This window comes from Mauremys mutica, chromosome 3 (genome assembly GCF_020497125.1).
Source record: "Mauremys mutica isolate MM-2020 ecotype Southern chromosome 3, ASM2049712v1, whole genome shotgun sequence".
NCBI classification, from domain to species: domain Eukaryota; kingdom Metazoa; phylum Chordata; order Testudines; family Geoemydidae; genus Mauremys; species Mauremys mutica.
In genome coordinates this window covers 124,730,268-124,748,600 of record NC_059074.1, presented here as the reverse complement: position 1 = coordinate 124,748,600, position 18,333 = coordinate 124,730,268, and the positions used below count along the sequence as shown (strand labels likewise).

The 18,333-nt window shown below is 39.3% G+C and overlaps 1 protein-coding gene across 7 annotated transcripts in view; it reads left to right on the top strand.

Annotated features, from left to right (window-relative positions):
• The window catches only part of PDE10A (phosphodiesterase 10A), a 605,978-nt gene that overhangs the window by 230,116 nt on the left and 357,529 nt on the right, over positions 1 to 18,333 (top strand). For 6 of the 7 annotated variants that reach the window (XM_045008718.1, XM_045008721.1, XM_045008723.1 and 3 more), the window contains 2 exons: positions 3,974 to 4,071; positions 9,247 to 9,353. The gene's annotated coding sequence lies outside the window, so the exon portion shown is untranslated. The remainder of the gene's footprint in view (positions 1 to 3,973; positions 4,072 to 9,246; positions 9,354 to 18,333) is intronic. The other variant, XM_045008725.1, reaches the window with a different exon arrangement.

Genomic DNA, 18,333 nt, shown 5'->3' with positions numbered 1-18,333 from the left:
CATTAAAGAGCCATTTGTGGCTCATGAGTTTCAGTCTGAGTATCACTGGGTTAGACAGATGTATGGGAGTGGGAGAAATGGGGCAGGAGAGTTAAAATTTGGGCCAGATTATCTGTTTCTCTGCACTTTGTGTAATCATTTACACTAGTGCAAACTGGGTACAAAATGCTGCCAAATAATAGTCACGCCATATGTATTTCAGTTTCTTGGCAGTTTTTGTCTTTGTTTGTATCATGTTGAGTTGTTTGTTACATTTACTAAAAGCAGTCCACCTAAAGCCAGAGCCTAATTCTGATACCTTTAGTCATGTTGAGTATACCTTTACTCCTTGAGGAGACTATTAGCAGATAAAATATTACTTGGTTTGAGTAAAGGCACCCAAATCTGGCCCCAAGAATGGAGCATGTTAGTCTGAAGTTGCCATCTGGAGATTATTTGGGCTCAAGACGATATTCTGGGGCAATTATACAAGAGTCATTTTTTTATTTTGTGTAGCAGGAAACCAAGATACCTACACAAGTTGGGGAATGATTAGCCACAGCTCTTCTTATCTGGAGGAACTATATGGCTGTTGCACTAGCCTTTTCAGTTAGTCAGCTATAATGTACTATATCATTATGCAGAACTCAAAAATAGCATTGCACAGTGTCATTGGGAGACTGTGAAATTATCAGCCTTGTAACAGTATTTTATCTTGAGTCACCTGGTATGGCTAGTCCCAGAGAGGTTTTGCTGTCTTCAGCAAAATAATTTTTTCTGTGATCTGAGTAGTTTAAATGCAGAGGAGGGGTCTAAATCATCCTCCAATGTGCATGTGGCATAGGCCAAAAATACACAACTTCAGGGACCAGCTTCTTGGGAGTTGCAGGTACTGCCAGATTCCTTTTCTTTTAAAGAGTAGCATCCTTATGTGTGGTATGTTCTCTTCTGTTTCAGGAAGGAACAAAATCCTCATCTTCTTTTAAAGTAAGATGTTCTACCAACCACTATTCATTTTGTCTTCATTGTCTAATGGAGGTCAGAGCAGGGTCAGTTCATGATGTGTCTGCAGTTTCCTTCATAGTCCAAGATTTTTGGAATTGCGTCAATGACAATATGATTGATGTTCTATCAGCAGTTGGTGGAGGGGAATTTATAGTGTTTATGCAGTGTCTGATGACGGAGTCAGCAGGCCTGGTCTTTCAAGATCTGTGAAGTATTTCGAAAGTATATGCTTAGAGTCATAGGTCCCATCATTTAGTCCTGGCTGACTGCTTTAGCATTAGTATTTCCAGAAGGGTTTACCAGTGTCTGGTGGCCAGTAATTATGATTAATAGAGCAGAATACAAGGATGGATAAAAGCATTCACCACCCCACACTCCAGCCAAAGCTCATCTTGCTATCTACAAATCTTTATTTATTTTTGTCATCTGATTGGCTTCCGCTTGAAAGGGCTACAACATGACGATGATCCAGCTGGATTTATTTGAGTCATCCTAGCTGAAAATCAGAATGCACGTACATTAGCCACAAGTTCTGTGTAAAAAAGTAGTGCTAAAGTCCAGCAATGCTATGCGTTCAGCCAGATTAGATGTTATGCCTTCAAATGCCTCCAATCATCCATGCAAGCACCTTGTCTTGTTTTATAAATAATTTAAATGGAGCAGTCGAAGTTGGAAATTGTAAGAGGAGACACAAGCAGGAACTGGCATACGAATGGTTAGACATCTGCAACACTGCCGTGTTATTGTCATCTTGATTGCTTTGACTTTTACAAGTTCTAGGCTGACACTTTTGTCTGAAAATATATGTTCATAAATGCATTTTTCCTTGTCTAATGTTGCATTCTGTTTTCAGATGTTCTAGGATACACTTAAGTGCTTAATTGTGTTTTTTTTGGCATATGGTTCCATTGACAAGAATGTTGCTGAGTAACTACTTTCTCTCTCCCTCATTTACCTCTGCAGTTTTTGTTGAATAAGGTATTCCTCACTTTCTGTCCTAAATTATTGTTGTAGCATTTACATCCACTGTTAAATAGTTCCCATGTTTCCACCTCGTAGTGTTTCCATAATGTACAATTATAAAGTATGTTGGGATCTTTCTGGGAGGAATGTCGCACTATACGTAATATTATTTTATTAATATACTTTGTAGCTGGCACTTTGTTTTAGACTAAATTGTATTATTATTAATACCTAGCTCCAGGACAGCATTTTTTTTCCACCAGTAGATCTCAAAGTGCTTTACAAAGGAGGTCAGTATCGTTCTCCTCATTTTATAGATGGGGAAATTGAGGCACAGAGTTGAAATGAGTTGCCCAAGGTCATATGTCAGGCTAGCGGCAGAGCCAGGAATAGAAGCCAGGTCTCCTGAATCCCAGTCCCATGCTCTGTTAGACCACACTGCTTCCCATTTGCAATTCAGCAACACTATGACAGCCATCCTTGTGGCTGATCCCTTTTACTGCTGGGCAGTGACAAGTAGTGTGAGCTAAATCTAGAGGTAGACTAGTTTTAAAATGAATGAACCTCCTTGAGGTAGAAAAAATTGGAATGAACTGGAACCTGATTCATTTAGCACCAAGTAGTGAATTCCATTTAAAGTCCTTTGACTGTTGCACCATTTACCCCACCCCCTGACACACATAGGTACCATATTCCCTGGTCCATGTTCAAAAATCATGAATCAAGCCCTCAAAAATCCTGAGGTTAAAGCAATGTTGGTGGTCTGTGGGAGGGAGCTCTTTTTAGTGTTCACTCACTTTACACTTTTTCCACAACTAGGAGGGCTAAACATGTCATGGGGTTTAGAAATGAATGCTGAAATTGTCATGCTGTCTCTCGAATTTAGCACCTGGCATTTTAAGAAAAAAAGATTAGAGTCATGATAAAATCATGAAATTTAGCAACACTGCAGATACGGCCTGATCCAAAAACCCACTGAAATCCATGAAAGACTCCCATTGACTTTGATGGGAATTGATTCAGGCCCATAGGCAGACATACAAATGAGGTTCAACTCATTCCTGATGCTGAACAGTTTAAACCTGTTACACTGTAGAATCATCTAATGCTTAACCTGAGTTTCATTCTGTGTAATTGTAGTGTAAATAAACTCCATTTAACTAGTCACTCACTTGTAAATAGAGAGGATGCATGTGACTTGTAATTTACTCTTGCAAACATGTTGTATAAGAATTGTAAGGGATCGTATAGAAATTTAGAAGAGCCATATAATTCCTGGCTGCTTTTTTTTAAGGGTAGACACATTTGGTAAGTTCAAACACCAGAACAAAAGCTAATCTTCAGTTATGAAAAATCATCAATGTTCTGATTCTGGATTGGCTGTTTTTAGAAATAAAAATGTTAATCTACATTTTTAAAAATTGTAATTTTATCTGGTTACTTCTGATGCTTTTCCTAATTCAGCCCAAATCTTATGTACTTAACTGAGATGGGCAATTGGCAGTTCTACAGCCAGAAAGGGGATTTGAGCACCCTGTTTTTCAGCTTTGCCTGCAGTGCAGTGAACTTGAGAGTTCCTGCATTCGCTTCAGGAACAGCTTACATAACTTCAGACATGCCAGTAATACGCTGTGCTGTGAAATAGTCGCTTGCTTGCTTGCTGTCCTCTCCCCATCCCCCAGAGGGATTGCATCATTTGCCTACTCTACACAGACCAGGCTGCAAGGGAAAGGAAAGAAATAAATCAACACACTTCTTCTCATCAAATAAACCTTTGTTGTGTGGTCTTTTATAGAGAAATTTACATTCCTTCTACCTAAACCACTTTTAAGGGTTTTTTTCCCTTTTCTTTTCAATAATTCTTTTTTAAAAAGCTTCCCAGATTACTCTGACAGAATACATGTGTTAACTTAACAGGACAGATTTTCAAAAATGTGTCAGAGTTCTGAAAATATACTTTCAAATATACAAATATCCAACATTTAAAATTAAAGTTAAAAATCATTTCTTCACTTATTTACTATAGATGTCACAACTGGAGTTTGATTTCTTCAGGACCTGAAGAAGAACTCTCTGGAGCTCAAAAGCTTGCTTGTCTTACAACAGAAGTTGGTCCAATAAAAGGTATTACCTCACCAACTTTGTGTCTCTCATATCCTGGGACAGACACAGCTACATCAACACTGCAAACAACAGTTTCTGTGGTATGCATCTAGAATATCTCCATTGATTTCAGTGGAGGAACTCTGGATTCATGTAGTGATCAGTAAGAACAGAATCTGGATTGATGCAACTAAAAACTGCAGAAGTATAGGAAAATGGTCTGCTCTTGCTGCTAGCAATATCGGCCTTAGCAGAAGAAACTCAAAGCAATGAAGTCATATTCTGGCAGGCAAAAAGATTTTCAGATCTCCTTTAATGCTGTGATGTATGGAGCAATAGTTATGATCACTGTTTCATTTATATAAGCTAATTTTCACCAAGGAATACCTCATTTTCACTTATTTTTTGATGTTTTTCTGTATTGGGTAAGATGGCTTTTAATTTTCATTTATTGCTTTTTAATGTAACTGCTCCAAAGTAAAAGCTGTGATGGGATTTTTGAATCTTCTGGATGGTTGCTGATACAGTAGGTATCGTATGGGATGTATGCATATAAAAATGACCCTTGAGCTTGTCAATTTCTTTATACTTGAATCTTACATCATTTTTCAAGATGACAAGGTTAGGTTTAAAAACCTATTACAAGAGAAATTATTTATTTTAGCTAAAATCCTAAATCAAGAAGTCAGATGCTCTGTAGCTTTCATTCAAGCTACAAAACACGCTGTGTTTGGAGGAAGAGCAGATGTAGCATAGTTTTAGTTTCTTAAGGCATTGGCTGACGCAATCGATCCCCTGTACAGTGCTACGGAGGCTGCTGCATCAAGATTTGTATTTTAAAATGTGTTCTCCTTCAGGACATTTCCCTCCACAGAGCCACACCGTGGAAGCTGCATGCTCAGGTAGGGGGATCTGTGGCAGACAATACATAGAAGAGGAATTACATGAAGTAAGCTGACACCCTTTTTATTGAGTGAAATCTGTTGTTGATACTTAGGGCTAGATCTTTCCATCTGATGCACTGTGATGGGAAGAGGGTGTATGTAGAAACAGATGGTTAGGATCTTTCTTTACTGATCATGAGAACCCTAGAAAGGAAGAGACAGTGAACATGGTGGATGACATGCTGTGGCCCAAGGGGATACGATATACTCCTTTTCAGAGCCACAGCAAATTCTCTCCACCATGTGACAGCTATTCTGCTCCCCAGCCCCCTTAGTGTCATCCAGGGCAGGATTTGACCTTCAGTTTTCTCCAAACAGGATCACAGAAGCCTCCACTAGGTCCTAGACTTGTGGCTAGATTCATCCCCACAGATCCCCACTGAGTTCAACAGGGCTTTGCAGCTGAGGGATCTGGACCTTGGATTCTAAAAGGAAGAATGTACCTAAATGGTATCCAAGGTCATTCCTAAGGGCTTGATCTTGAGAGAATTTAGTCATTTCCTGTGAGATTTTGAGTTTGCAGTTCTAAATTATTTTCACATTCAGACAGACCCAGCTTTGACACACACATTCTGTCTCCCTTGAAAAGTTTTGTTTTGTTAATTTCAGCAGCCAAAAATTGTATAAAGCAAACACAAACAGAAACCCCAAACCTAATTGAAATATGTTTCTGAACTTAAAGTTTCATACTTTGAGAAAATTTGCCTCAATTTAAAGTAACCATCAGGTTAAAAATTATATTTAAAAATTCTTATCTCTGGTACAAGTAATAGTTTAGATGATTAAAAATGAAAAGATTTTAAAATAATGTATTTACTTTGTAATTTTTATGCTTTTAATTGATGAATGTATTTGATAGTTTTTTCTCTCTCTCTCAGCTTGGACAATAATTATGCTAGTCGGTTTCATTTTTAAGCATAGTCAATTTCATGTTCCTATTTCTAGGTAGAAAAGAACACCAATATTTGTGTTACAAGGTTTTAGGGGCCAAATTTGACTTGTCAGTCCTAGTAAGAGTAGGCTTAAAAATATCTATAGGCAAATATATCTTGCTTGCATGAATGATTTATGTCCTCAAGAATTTGGCTTACAACATGGATAGCACAAAGAAGTAAGCCAAAAGGCTCTACTGTGTTGAAAGAAAAGACATTTATGGTATTTTACATTTGACTTTCGCTTGTGTAAAATAAATGTTCTAGGGGAAAGAATTATTGCAATATCCTTCGCATTTAGTTCACCTTGCTGAGAAGGGAAGTGTTTACTAGAGAAAACATCTGGATTGTATTGTTTTTTAATTCATTGTGGACTGCTTGATGGAATCTGGAACTACTTACCATGACACAGCCTTGCAGTGCCCTATGCAATAAAGAGAGCCAAATTCTGGACTGGCTAACTTGAGCTCTTAAGGATGTTATGGTCCTTCTATTGTTGTGAGACATATTAGAACATCCAAATATTTGTGATGTACCTTAAGTTGTCTCTTTGTCCATGTTAATATCCCATAAAGTAAACAGGCTGCAAACTGATTTGTTAGGACTAGAAAGAGGTCACCAAATTTGGCTAAAAAAAGTATGGACCTGAATCAAGATTGTGAACCCTGTTTTGCAGAAAGGTGTTTGGGAGTGGGGCGTATGTTTAAGTAGATGACCCTCCTCCAGGCAAGTGTACTTACTAATTTTTTTTTATCCACATTACTCTGATTGTCCCAGTTTTCTCAAGGACCATAAAATGAAAAGCTGACATTCCAGGAAAGTTCATTCATTGTAATTTCTCATTCAAATTTGCCAAACTAAGAAATCTGGATTATTTGGATAAAAGTTCATGTTTTCAGAAGTTTACCCAAACCTTCTGTGTTATTGAAACTGAATTTTCCAAGTTCTAATGACTTTGTTTTGAGGAAATAAACAGCAATATAAAGCATATGATCTGCAGCTGCTGGAGTCCACAAAAGTGCTAAAATCTCTTCAGCTTCATTTTCATTATAGTTTTAAAATAACACCCACATGTGCGAGAATACACCATAAATGCACAGCAATTTTCAACAAAACAGGCTGCATTCATCCCTCTCACACCGCTGAAGTCTATGGAATTTCATCAGGGATGAATTTAGTCTAGTGTATGTAATCATCCTATTGATCTATCTAATAAGTCTCTTGGTAAGATATGGTATCCAATATTCACTTTCTCCTCGTGTTCCCATCCTTTTATGGCTTAAGATTCTGCTGGGTAAGGTTTCCTCATATCTCTTTGCTGTTGGAAATGGTATTTGCCTGTACATACAACCCCTGATGTCAGAGTGCTAGCAGTATTAATACACAGAAATCTTTATTCTGAAGCAGTTATGTTGTGCGCATAGCAACCTTGTGTGATACAAAGCCACAAAATCAAGGAATGAACAGTTAAGCCTCCTAATAGTACGTATCTGCTGCTTCTTCCTCCCTCTGCAAGTTCGCATCTTTCCAGTACCATGACTATTGTACCTTCTGCAGGGTATGCAACTCAACCTTAATGCTGCCTCCCTTTTTGCCCTTCTCCCCATGTAGTCCTTTATTAGATTATTCTTCTCCCTCCACACCCACACCCCCGCTATTATTAGCTGTGGCTGTTGGGTGCAATAGTAGGTTGCATTGGGAGAGGATATTTCACTAACAAGTTATGTGCAGGTGGGCAGCGAAAGGGGGTGACAGAAGGCTGACTTCCCTAGGGATGGAGAGTTAAGGATACATTGCATGGTCTGCATGAGGCATGATGGTTGTGTTAATAGCAAAGTGTGTAATTTTAGGTGGAGGAGTAGATGATATGTGCTTTTAGGTGGCTTATCTTTTCATTTCCTTTTTTAATCAGGAATTCTGTATGTAAGCAACCCTAACCCTAATTTTCTATTTTGTTGTTCGTTTACTGGCTGTGAGAGGGTGTGGGTAGAAGTACAGCTGCTGATAGAGAATGCAGCTGCACATGAATCCTCCTCCGCTGTAGGACAGTCAGACAGAAAAGGGCCTATATCAACAAATAAGGCATGCATCTGGCCAGCCGCCATCGGCTTGCATGCACAGTGCCTACACCTACAGCATGAATCATGATTAAAAATTAATCTAAATGTAACTTTTTAAAAAAAAACCCTACCTTTTGCACCAGAGTCCATCTTTCTGTCAATTTTTGTATAGACAAAGATTTTTGAAGAGAGCTTGGTCAACAAGGGAAAAACTCAGATAGAGCCTAAGTTCAAAGACTATTTTAAAAAAAATGAATAGAAACCAAACAAAAATGAAACAGAAAATTCAAAGGGTATAAAAAATTATCCCTGTATGACACTTCACACTGAATAAGCCACCTACTTCTAAAGAGACAGGATTTTGTGTCCTATTTTAAACCCATTTTAGAACACACCTCTAACTACAAAGTCACTACCTGCCTTCTCCACAATAGAAGTACTGCCTTGGAGTGCACAGTTGCCTGGAGCCCTCCCTTTGGTATCTTCCAATGCCTTAAATGGTGACCAGGTTAAAAGGAGGCTGCCATAAACACTTACGTGTTGGAGAGGAACCTTCTAAATATTAATAAACAAAATGCAGCAGTCTGACATGCTGTCTAAATTTAAAATGTGTGCTGTGTGGATGTGTTGAAAGAGATGTCATCTTTGCAGTTTTGTAAGGGGTGGAAACGGAACATTTTAAAAGCTCTTTACAGTGTTATAGGTTCAAGTCCCAGTTATGCATGGTACTTAAGAACAGGCCCAACTTCAAGCACATGAGTAGTCTTAGGACATGCGTATTCCTGTTTTCGTACATGGAAAGTAGTGCCACAAAATGGCCAAAACATGGCTTGAGGATTCATAGATTTTTAAGGCCAGAAGGGACCTCTGTGATTGTCTGGTCTGGCCTCCTAAAGATGATATTGCACCATGTTACTAAATCATAATAGAGCCTTGTAAAGTCCAAGGCTATAGCAGAAATCTGCAACATAGTTAAAACATTTCAGTTCTGTCTACAGCGGCAGGACCAAACAACATGGCAGTGTTTGTGATGTACATAAGACTGGAGACAATTGCAGATATTTGAGTCAGGATATCTGTGTGTTTCCTTATGATAAAAGACTGCAGTTCCTGGGCAGTGATGGATTAACTCTTTCTGTTGCCTTGGGCTAAAACAAAAACAAAAAAAAACCCCCAAAACGCTGCCTCCTAGCCTGCTCCACTGAAGGGCAGGAAGTAAAACTCTCTCTCTCTCTCCCCATACCTCTGTATCTTGCCTAGGCTACTGGAACTGAATTCAGCAAACAGGCACAACTTCAAGTATCTGAAAAAATGCATTGGACAAATGATCAGAGAGCAACCAGTGGGCCATAACAAAACACATGACTGTGAGTAAAATTAAAAAGTGAAAAATGTCATGGATAAGAAATCTGAGTTCCTTTTCTCACTCTTTTGACTCTTAGATATTGAAGTTTGTTTATTGTTGCCCCAGGCCTTACTCTATCTGGACCACCAGGTTAAGGCACTAAGCATAAATATGTCTTGTAGGTTAGAATCAACCTTGTATCTTGTCCTCTCCCCCTGCATAACACTAATGCAGTCTCTGTTAGCAAATGCTATTGACCTGTATGACAGTCCAGTAATTACAAGACTGATATTTATTTTGTCCCTTCACTGAAAAAGGAGTAGCATGTTTAACTGTCTTTATAAATCACATATCCATTTCCTGCAAAATGTTTTTCTTACAAGTTTCTGATCTGAATTTTAATAAGATTGAGGGTTGTTTATTTAGTGTAAAAAGTGGTGTGTTTCATTTTAATAATCAGTTTCACTAGAAAAGCACTCTGGCTTATGAGAAATAAAACAGATTATCATGTTATCATTATCACGATCGCCAGAGGAATGTGATCAGGAACAGTCAGCATGGATTCACCAAGGGCAAGTCATGCCTGTCTAACTTAATTGCCTTCTATGATGAGATAACTGGGTCTGTAGATGAGGGGAAAGCAGTGGATGTTTATTCCTTGACTTTAGCAAAGCTTTTGATATGAGCTTCCACTGTATTCTTGCTGGCAAGTTAAAGAAGTATGGGCTGGATGAATGGACTATAAGGTGGATAGAAAGCTGGCTAGATCATTGGGCTCAACGAGTAGTGATCAACGGCTCCATGTCTAGTTGCAAGCCAGTATCAAGCAGAGTGCACCAAGGGTCAGTCCTGGGGCCAGTTTTATTCAATATCTTCATTAATGATCTGGAGGATGGCGTGGACTGCACCCTTAGCAAATTTGCAGATGACACTAAACTGGGAGGAGTGATATGCTGGAGGGTAGGGATAGGATACAGAAGGACCTAGACAAATTAGAGGATTGGGCCAAAAGAAACTTGATAAGGTTCAACAAGGACAAGTGCAGAGTCCTGCACTTAGGACGAAAGAATCCCATGCACTGCTACAGACTAGGGACCGAATGGCTAGGCAGCAGTGCTGCAGAAAAGGACCTAAGGGTTACAGTGAACGAGAAGCTGGATATGAGTCAACAATGTGCCCTTGTTGCCAAGAAGGCTAACGGCATTTGGGGCTGTATAAGTAGGGGCGTTGCCAGCAGATTGAGGGATGTGATCATTCCCCTCTATTCGACATTGGTGAGGCCTCATCTGGAGTACTGTGTCCAGTTTTGGACCCCACACTACAAGAAGGATGTGGAAAAATTTGGGAAGAGTCCAGCGGAGGGCAACAAAAATGATTAGGGGGCTGGAGCACATGACTTATGAGGAGAGGCTGAAGGAACTGGGATTGTTTAGTCTGCAGAAGAGAAGAATGAGGGGGGATTTGATAGCTGCTTTTAACTACCTGAAAGAGGGTTCCAAAGAGGATGGATCTAGACTGTTCTCAGTGGTACGAAATGACAGACCATTACTCCTTGTTCTCAAGTTGCAGTGGGGGAGGTTTAGGTTGGATATTAGGAAAAACTTTTTTTCACTAGGAGGGTGGTGAAGCACTGGAATGGGTTACCTAGGGAGGTGGTGGAATCTCCTTCCTTAGAGGTTTTTAAGGTCAGGCTTGACAAAGCCCTGGCTGGGATGATTTAGTTGGGAATTGGTCCTGCTTTGAGCAGGGGGTTGGACTAGATGACCTGCTGAGTCCTTTCCAACCCTGATATTTTATGATTATTGTTGTAGTCTAACTCCTTTACTGTCTAGCCCACCAATGGATAATAAGCCTCACAGGACGTAACAAATAAGTCATTTTGATTTATGCCAGCAAGTGAAGACTCGAGATGGCTGAGTTTCATTCCACAGTTCAGAGTCCCTTTAAGTTTTGTTTTAATGACTTAATTTCTTGCGAGTGACATTTGTCCTCTTGCTATATTAAAGTACGGTAACCTTTTTTTCTTCGAGTGATCCCAGGTTTTTGCCATGAGTGGTTTCTGAATTTCACATCGATCAGACAATGAATTTGCTGGTATTTTTTCCAAAGCTCCATATTAATAAGGGGGAAACTGTTTTACATACTTTGGATGCAAGAAGAGCTCTGATGTATTATTTCAACAGAAGAAAAAGTTTTTTAAAATCTAGATAATTTCTGTTTTATGCTAAGAATCAAACAGGTTATTCTGTGTCTTCCCACACTGTTTCTAGATGGATTGAACAATGAATTGTTCAATGTGACATATTAGCAGAAGTTCCTGTACCTATAATGATTTAATCTCATTCTATCAAAGCTGTGGCAGTGTCTTTTGGAGCAACAGTAATTAGAAGTCTGAAGGCCGATTAGAAGAATAACAAGCAACTATACTGTGATCAGTGGAACTGGAGTCAGAGGGCCCGTGTTTCCTGGAGGACTGTTATTGAGAGTACATGAGTGGAACAGGGAATGTGGAGAGTAAGGCTGGAAACAAATCAGCCATAGACCGTGCACAGGTTTTAATGAGGTTTTACTTGTTCAACCTGCATTCAACCTTGTTAACCTGCATTTGGCCTCCCACTTTGCAAATGAAACAATATGCTTAATAAGTTAACTGAACTGCAAGTGGTGGAGAGAATCTTCTAGACTCTTCCACCCAACCCTATCTCCAAAATTCTGACAGGATATCAAGTGACAACACAGTCAATCAGTGAAGTGTCATTATTATTTATTTGTAATACTGTAGTATCTAGAAGCCCTAATCAAGGACCAGAACCCCACTGTGCTAGGTGCTGTACAAACACAGAACAAAAAGACAGTCCCTGCCCCAGGAGCTTACAGTCTAAGTAAAAGACAAGAGCTGGATAAAGGCAGATGTGGAGTACAAGGAAACAATGAGACCGTATTGGCCAGCGTGATGAGGCAATGGTTTTAGTGCACCAGTGGTCTAACTGTTGTCAGGTTTTTTGTAGGCTTCATGGCAGAGGAGCGTTTTGAAGGAGGATAATGAGGTAGCTTTATAGATGTTTATGGGGAGCGCCTCCCCAGCGTGAGGGGCAAGATAGGAGAAAACCAAGAAGATGCTCATTTGGAAATTTAAACCAGTGGGCAATGGAGGGTGGGATCATGGGCTTATCAGAGATGGGAGTCAACATCTCAGTAGTGAACAAGAGATGATAGGCAGAGTCGGGGTAGCAACATTATCGGAGAATATATTTGGCTATCCACCTGAAAACAAGGATAATGCTTCTCTGCTCCCCTTCGAGGAGTGTTTATGACTATTAGTTAATATTTGCTTAGTACTTTTAAATATAAGTCAGTGTTATAGAAATGCTTAGTAATAGTATCCCTATGAACTCTGTGGTAGACATGACATTAGCAGAATTGGAATACTTTTTCCTGGCAAACCCTTTCCTTAGTCCATACACCGCATCTATCGGGAGCCAGTGTCATGCACTTCCTCCTGATGGCTAGTGGCTGGCATGCAAGTTAACCTGAACAGCCAAAAGTAGAGAGAAAATTGAGGTAACCAGCACCTTTCTCCACCTCAAACAATAAATCCAATAACCCTGCTCCTTGAATTGATTCTGTGTCATAAATTAAAGTGTGAGTATTTGTGTTTATTTTGAGAGAGAGATAATTGGGATCACTTTTACCATGGCATCTGAAAATAGCCTCACAGTATCCCTCTTGTCCTTTGATTGAGACACCTTGAAGATACCTTATTGATTGTGTCAAGCTGTGGAAAACCCACCAATATGGAGTTAATTTCCTTTCTCATGATGGTTAGATGTAAAAATACTAACACAGTACCCAAATCTCACGAGGATAAGACTCCTTTTGATTTTTTTTTTTAAACAGAGGGAGTAGCAAAACCCCTGATCCTATCACTTCCTGAAACCTGCTTTATTTTTTGCTTGTGTATTACAAATAGGAAGTTTTATGGTCCAGAAGTTCTTGCTTTATTAACTGAGTTGTCCATTTTGTAACCATGTGTTTGGATCTGAAAGGCACAAGCTTAATAATTTTATTTATTTTTCCATGAATGCCGCTACAACCAGGTTTTTGGTTTGGAAACAGAATTGAAGTAAATGACCAAGAGTTGTTAATGCTTCTGCTTAGATAGAAGGCTTAGAATGTGCATATTCAATCTCTAAAAGTTAAATAAGAGCTTTGAATGAGCCATTAATTAACTTTATTCGTTCTTTTTACTGGAAGTCTGGCTGTTGAAACCCTTTTAAAGTTCAGTGATGTCATCTTTGCTAAAAACATATTTTTTTCTGGGCAAAATGGTGCTAGCAGATCATGACTCGTCTAAATGAAAAATAGGAATTTCTATCTGGAAAAAGCTTCCAATATATTACCAGAAATATTTATGTCCCCGTAAAGCTGGCCACTCTTAACAAACCAAATGATCAGCACGTGGAAAAAATAACCCACAAGAGAAGGCTAACGTAGTAAAAATGATAGAAAGGGCATTCAACCTGCCTTTGGTAAGGGCTACAGAATGATTCTGGTGGATATCCTTGGAGATGGAGTTCCATGAGCAAGGGCTTTGAACTGGGAAACCTCTGTCCTTAGCCTTGTCAAGATGGCACCATGGGACAGAGAACATGGTCAATGTAACAATTCTCAATTGCTTTAGAGGGACATGAAGTGACAGTTGTGGCTTGAGGTAACTCAGGATATTAAGGTGAAGTGGAATGATAATTGTTCCAGTGCACTTTAGTGTTGGATCTTGTGTTTCAGCTTAATCCATTATACAGATAGGGACCAGCCTCAAAGATTCAAGCTTTCTCAAAGTTCTTGGGTGTTTGGATTGTAAATTATTTTTGGTTGCTTTTCTGTTCCTGATGCTGTATATACTTCCGGTGTCTAAAGATAAAAATTTTATTACCATTAAACTGAGTGAAACCAACTTAACCTTTGTATATTGGATGTATGATTGTGTAGACTAGGTTACCATTGATGTAGACAGGAATCCGTTCTTTTTTTAATACCTCATTTGCAATAAATGCACCTTTAGCTTGCTATCTAAGTACACCTCTACCCTGATATAACGTGACCCCGATATAACACAAATTCGGATACAACATGGTAAAGCAGCGCTCCAGGGAGGTGGAGCAGCGCACTCCGGCGGATCAAAGCAAGTTCGATATAATGCAGTTTCACCTATAATGCGGTAAGATTTTTTGGCTCCCGAGGTCAGTGTTATATAGGGGGTAGAGGTGTATTTATATAATCCCCATCACCATAGTACCTGATCAACTCAAACCTGATGAGTTTATCTTTACAGAACCCTTGTTGAGGGAAGGAAGCTCATTTGATAGATGGGTAAATGATGATACAGAAAGATGAAGTAACTTGCCCATGGTTACACAGGAAGTCTGTGGCAGAGCCAGGAATTGAATCCAGTTTTTTCCAGTGCCTTAAGCATAAGACCGTCTTTCGTTCCCAACTTCACCAGCCTTCTCCCACTAAATCATCTCCACCTGGACTACGTTTTACATTCCAAACTTCTGAGAAGCTTCAAACAGCACTTAAATGATATAGGCATGTTACTAGATGGAGATGGAAAAATTGCTGCTGATTCAGAAAAGGCAGAAAGGTTTAATACATATTTCTATTGGAAAAGAGGCAAGATGATGTGTTTGTATCATATGAGGTTGTACTTTCTAGTCCATTAATAACTCGGGAGGATGTTAAACAACATCTACTAGGGATAAACATTTTAAATCATGAGGACTGGATAACTTGTACTCAGCAGTTCTAAAAGAGCAGACTAAGGAGATCTCTGGGCCAGTGATGTTAATTTTTAGTAAACCTTGGCATACCAGGGAAGTTCCAGGAGACTAAAAGAGTGCTAGTGTTGTGCAAGTATTCAAGGAGGGCAGGAAGTAACAATAGATTGGTTAGTCTGACATAAATCCTGGGTAAAATAATGGAAAAGCTGATACAGAATTCAATTGATAAAGAAAAGACAGAATCTAATTAATGCCAGTAACATGGTTTTCTGAAACAAGGTCTTGTCAAACAAACCTGATTTCATTTTTTAAGGCATCTACAAATTTGGTTGATAAAGTTAACTGCACAGATGTAACAAACTTTTGTAAGGCATTTGACTTAATACTTATTTTTTAATCTGAATGTTGTGCAGTACTATACAGTATCAATGGAGAACCCCATTAAATTGATTAAAAATTGGCTAACTGACATCAAATGGGGATGTTTCTAGTTGAGTTCCACAGGGATTTCTTCTAAGTCTCGAGCTGTTCAACACTTTTTTTTCTCATTGATCTGGAAGTAAATATAAAATCACTGCTGATAAAAGTTGTGGATGACTCAGTTTGGCGGGATGGTAAATAATGAGGAGGACAAGGCAGTCGAAATGAGCGAGCTGTATTGTTCAGTAAGCTGGGCACAGTCAAACAAATGTCTTACTACAGCCAAATGCAAAGTTGTACATCTAGGGACAAGGAATGGGGAACTGAATCCTGGAAAGCGGTGACTCAGAGGATTTAGGGATCACAGTGGACAAGCAACAGAACAAGAGCTCACAGTGTGATACGGAGCCAAAAAGGGCTACTGCGCTATCTTTGGATGTGTAAACAGGGGAGTGGTGAGCAGGAGTAGGGAGGTGATAATAACTTTGTATACAGCACTGGTCAAACTAATATTGAAATAAGGTGTCCAGTTCTAGCATCCACATTTTAACAAGGATGTTGAAAAAATGGAGAGGGTGCGGAAAAGAGCCACAAAAATTATTTCAGGACTAGAAAAAATGCCTTGCAGTGAGAGATGTAAAGAGCTGGATCTGTTTAAGTTATTGAAAAGAAGACTAAGAGATGACATGATCACCGTGTAGAAGTACCTTCATGGGGAAGAAATAGCAGGTACTAAAGAGCTCTTTAATCTAGCAGAGAATGACCTAACAAGAACCAATGGCTGGAAGCTGAAGCCAGACAAATTCCAACCAGAAATAGGGTAGGTATTTTTTTTTTAACAGCCAGGGTAATTAATCACTGAAACTACCAAAGGGAGAGGTGGATTTTCTATCTTTTGATATCTCCAAATCAAGACTGAACACCTTTCTGGAAGGTATGCTTAGGTCAAACAAAGTTTTATGCTTAGTCACACCCAAGTTTCAGGGGTAAGTGGATGAAATTTAATGGCTTGTGATGTACAGTAGATAAGACTACATGATCTCATTGTCCCTTTTGGCCTTAAATGCTACGAATCTATGAAAACAAACAAGACAAGCTCTCTCTTCCCCAAATGTTTTTCTTTCCCCACTTAATGTGGAGTTTCCCTCAAAATTACGGGATGAGCAACATTCACTTCTCTGCTAGGGAGGGGTTTAAAATCCAGGGTCTCAAGCATCTATAAGACTCAAAATAATATTTTTATCCATGCCATTATGGACCTTGAAGCCCCCCCACCCCTATAGTAATACAGTGTTTTTCATACTCCAGCCTGTCAGGAAATACCAGAACTTAGAAGCTTTTTTTAGATGCAATTTATGGGATGAGGCAGTTAAGACCAAAGCTAATTTATCTGAAAAATTAGGTATTCTATATGTGTTTATTACTGTTGTATATGCTGAGTAAATGATTTAATATGTACTTTTAAAATAACTGACTGTTATGGACTCTTTCAGGCATACACAGACTGGTATGCAGTAATACAAGATGCTTCACATATGTATCTAAGTTGGTAGAAAAAATGTTACAATTGCTCAAATAATGCAGTGTATGTGACCCTGTGTAATTAGAAGACTATTATGATGCATATCCACAAAGCGATAGAGTTTAGGTTGCATGTGCAATCTTAACTTTGTCGGTTCCTGTTTTTTGAAAGTTTCACTGTGCAGTCTTAACATTCTTTTCATTCATTTTTTTGTATGACGTTTCTTAGAAGTTGTTTTTGTTTTAAAATAATCAGATTATAGCCAGTCCTGAACTATTTGACAAGACACCACTGGAACACTCTGTGCTGTGCAATTTGTGAAGTGTGTTCATAGGTTTTAAAGCCAGAGGGATCACAGTGCTCCTCTAGTCTGACTGCCTGTATAACACAGGCCATAAATTTCACCCAGTTACCCCTATTCTGAACCAATAACTTGTTGGAGGGGCTCTTTCTCCTGTCACCTTTCGGAGCCTTGGGCCATCCTCCCTCTGTGGAGGGTCTGCCTATGGGGCCATAAGGCAGCTAGAGAAGGTCACTTTACCTGTGAAATTCTTCTCTGAACCTAGGAATACCTTGTAAGATTTGCGGTGACTGGAAAGAGACGCTGCAAGCCAGAGATTAGGCAGGCCGAATCTGGAGCTGGGAAACACTGGTGTGTACGGCTCCTAACAAGCCTATGCCCTGTCTGAACCTCCAGGAGGATAAGAGCCGCCAAGCATGTAACTGGACCTGGTTACTACTGTGGGGGGGAGGGGCGGGGTGCTAAACTTAGGAGACGGTAATGAAGTTGTGGCCCAGGAACGCAGAACATGGTGACTGCTTAGCCGCTACCTGTTTTATGGCTGTCTTATCTGGGATAGAGCCAAGGGACTCATCTGTTTGTCACAGGCTGAATTTGAACAGAAGCCTTTTTCCTTGTTTCCCAGTGCAACATAAATATTCATAAGCAGAAACTCAAGGGCACAGGAGACAACCTCCAAACAGCTCTTTATTAAAACCGGTATTCTAAATTATATATTAAAACCAATTACTTAAGACATTCCAGTTTTCAAAGATTTTTTCAGTATCTTGTGATGTTTTCACATGCAAATTCCTTGGAGATTCTATGTGGAGAGCTGATTGAATAGTGTTGCGGGGGAGTGGAACCTAGTTAAGCGCCTACGCACTAATCTGAGAAAGTTACTTGTAACTTTCCGATCCTTTTGAGAGTGGTTATTATAGAGGATTAAAAAGACACTTTCAATGTCGTTGAGGCCTAAAATTTAGTTGGTGGGCTTAGT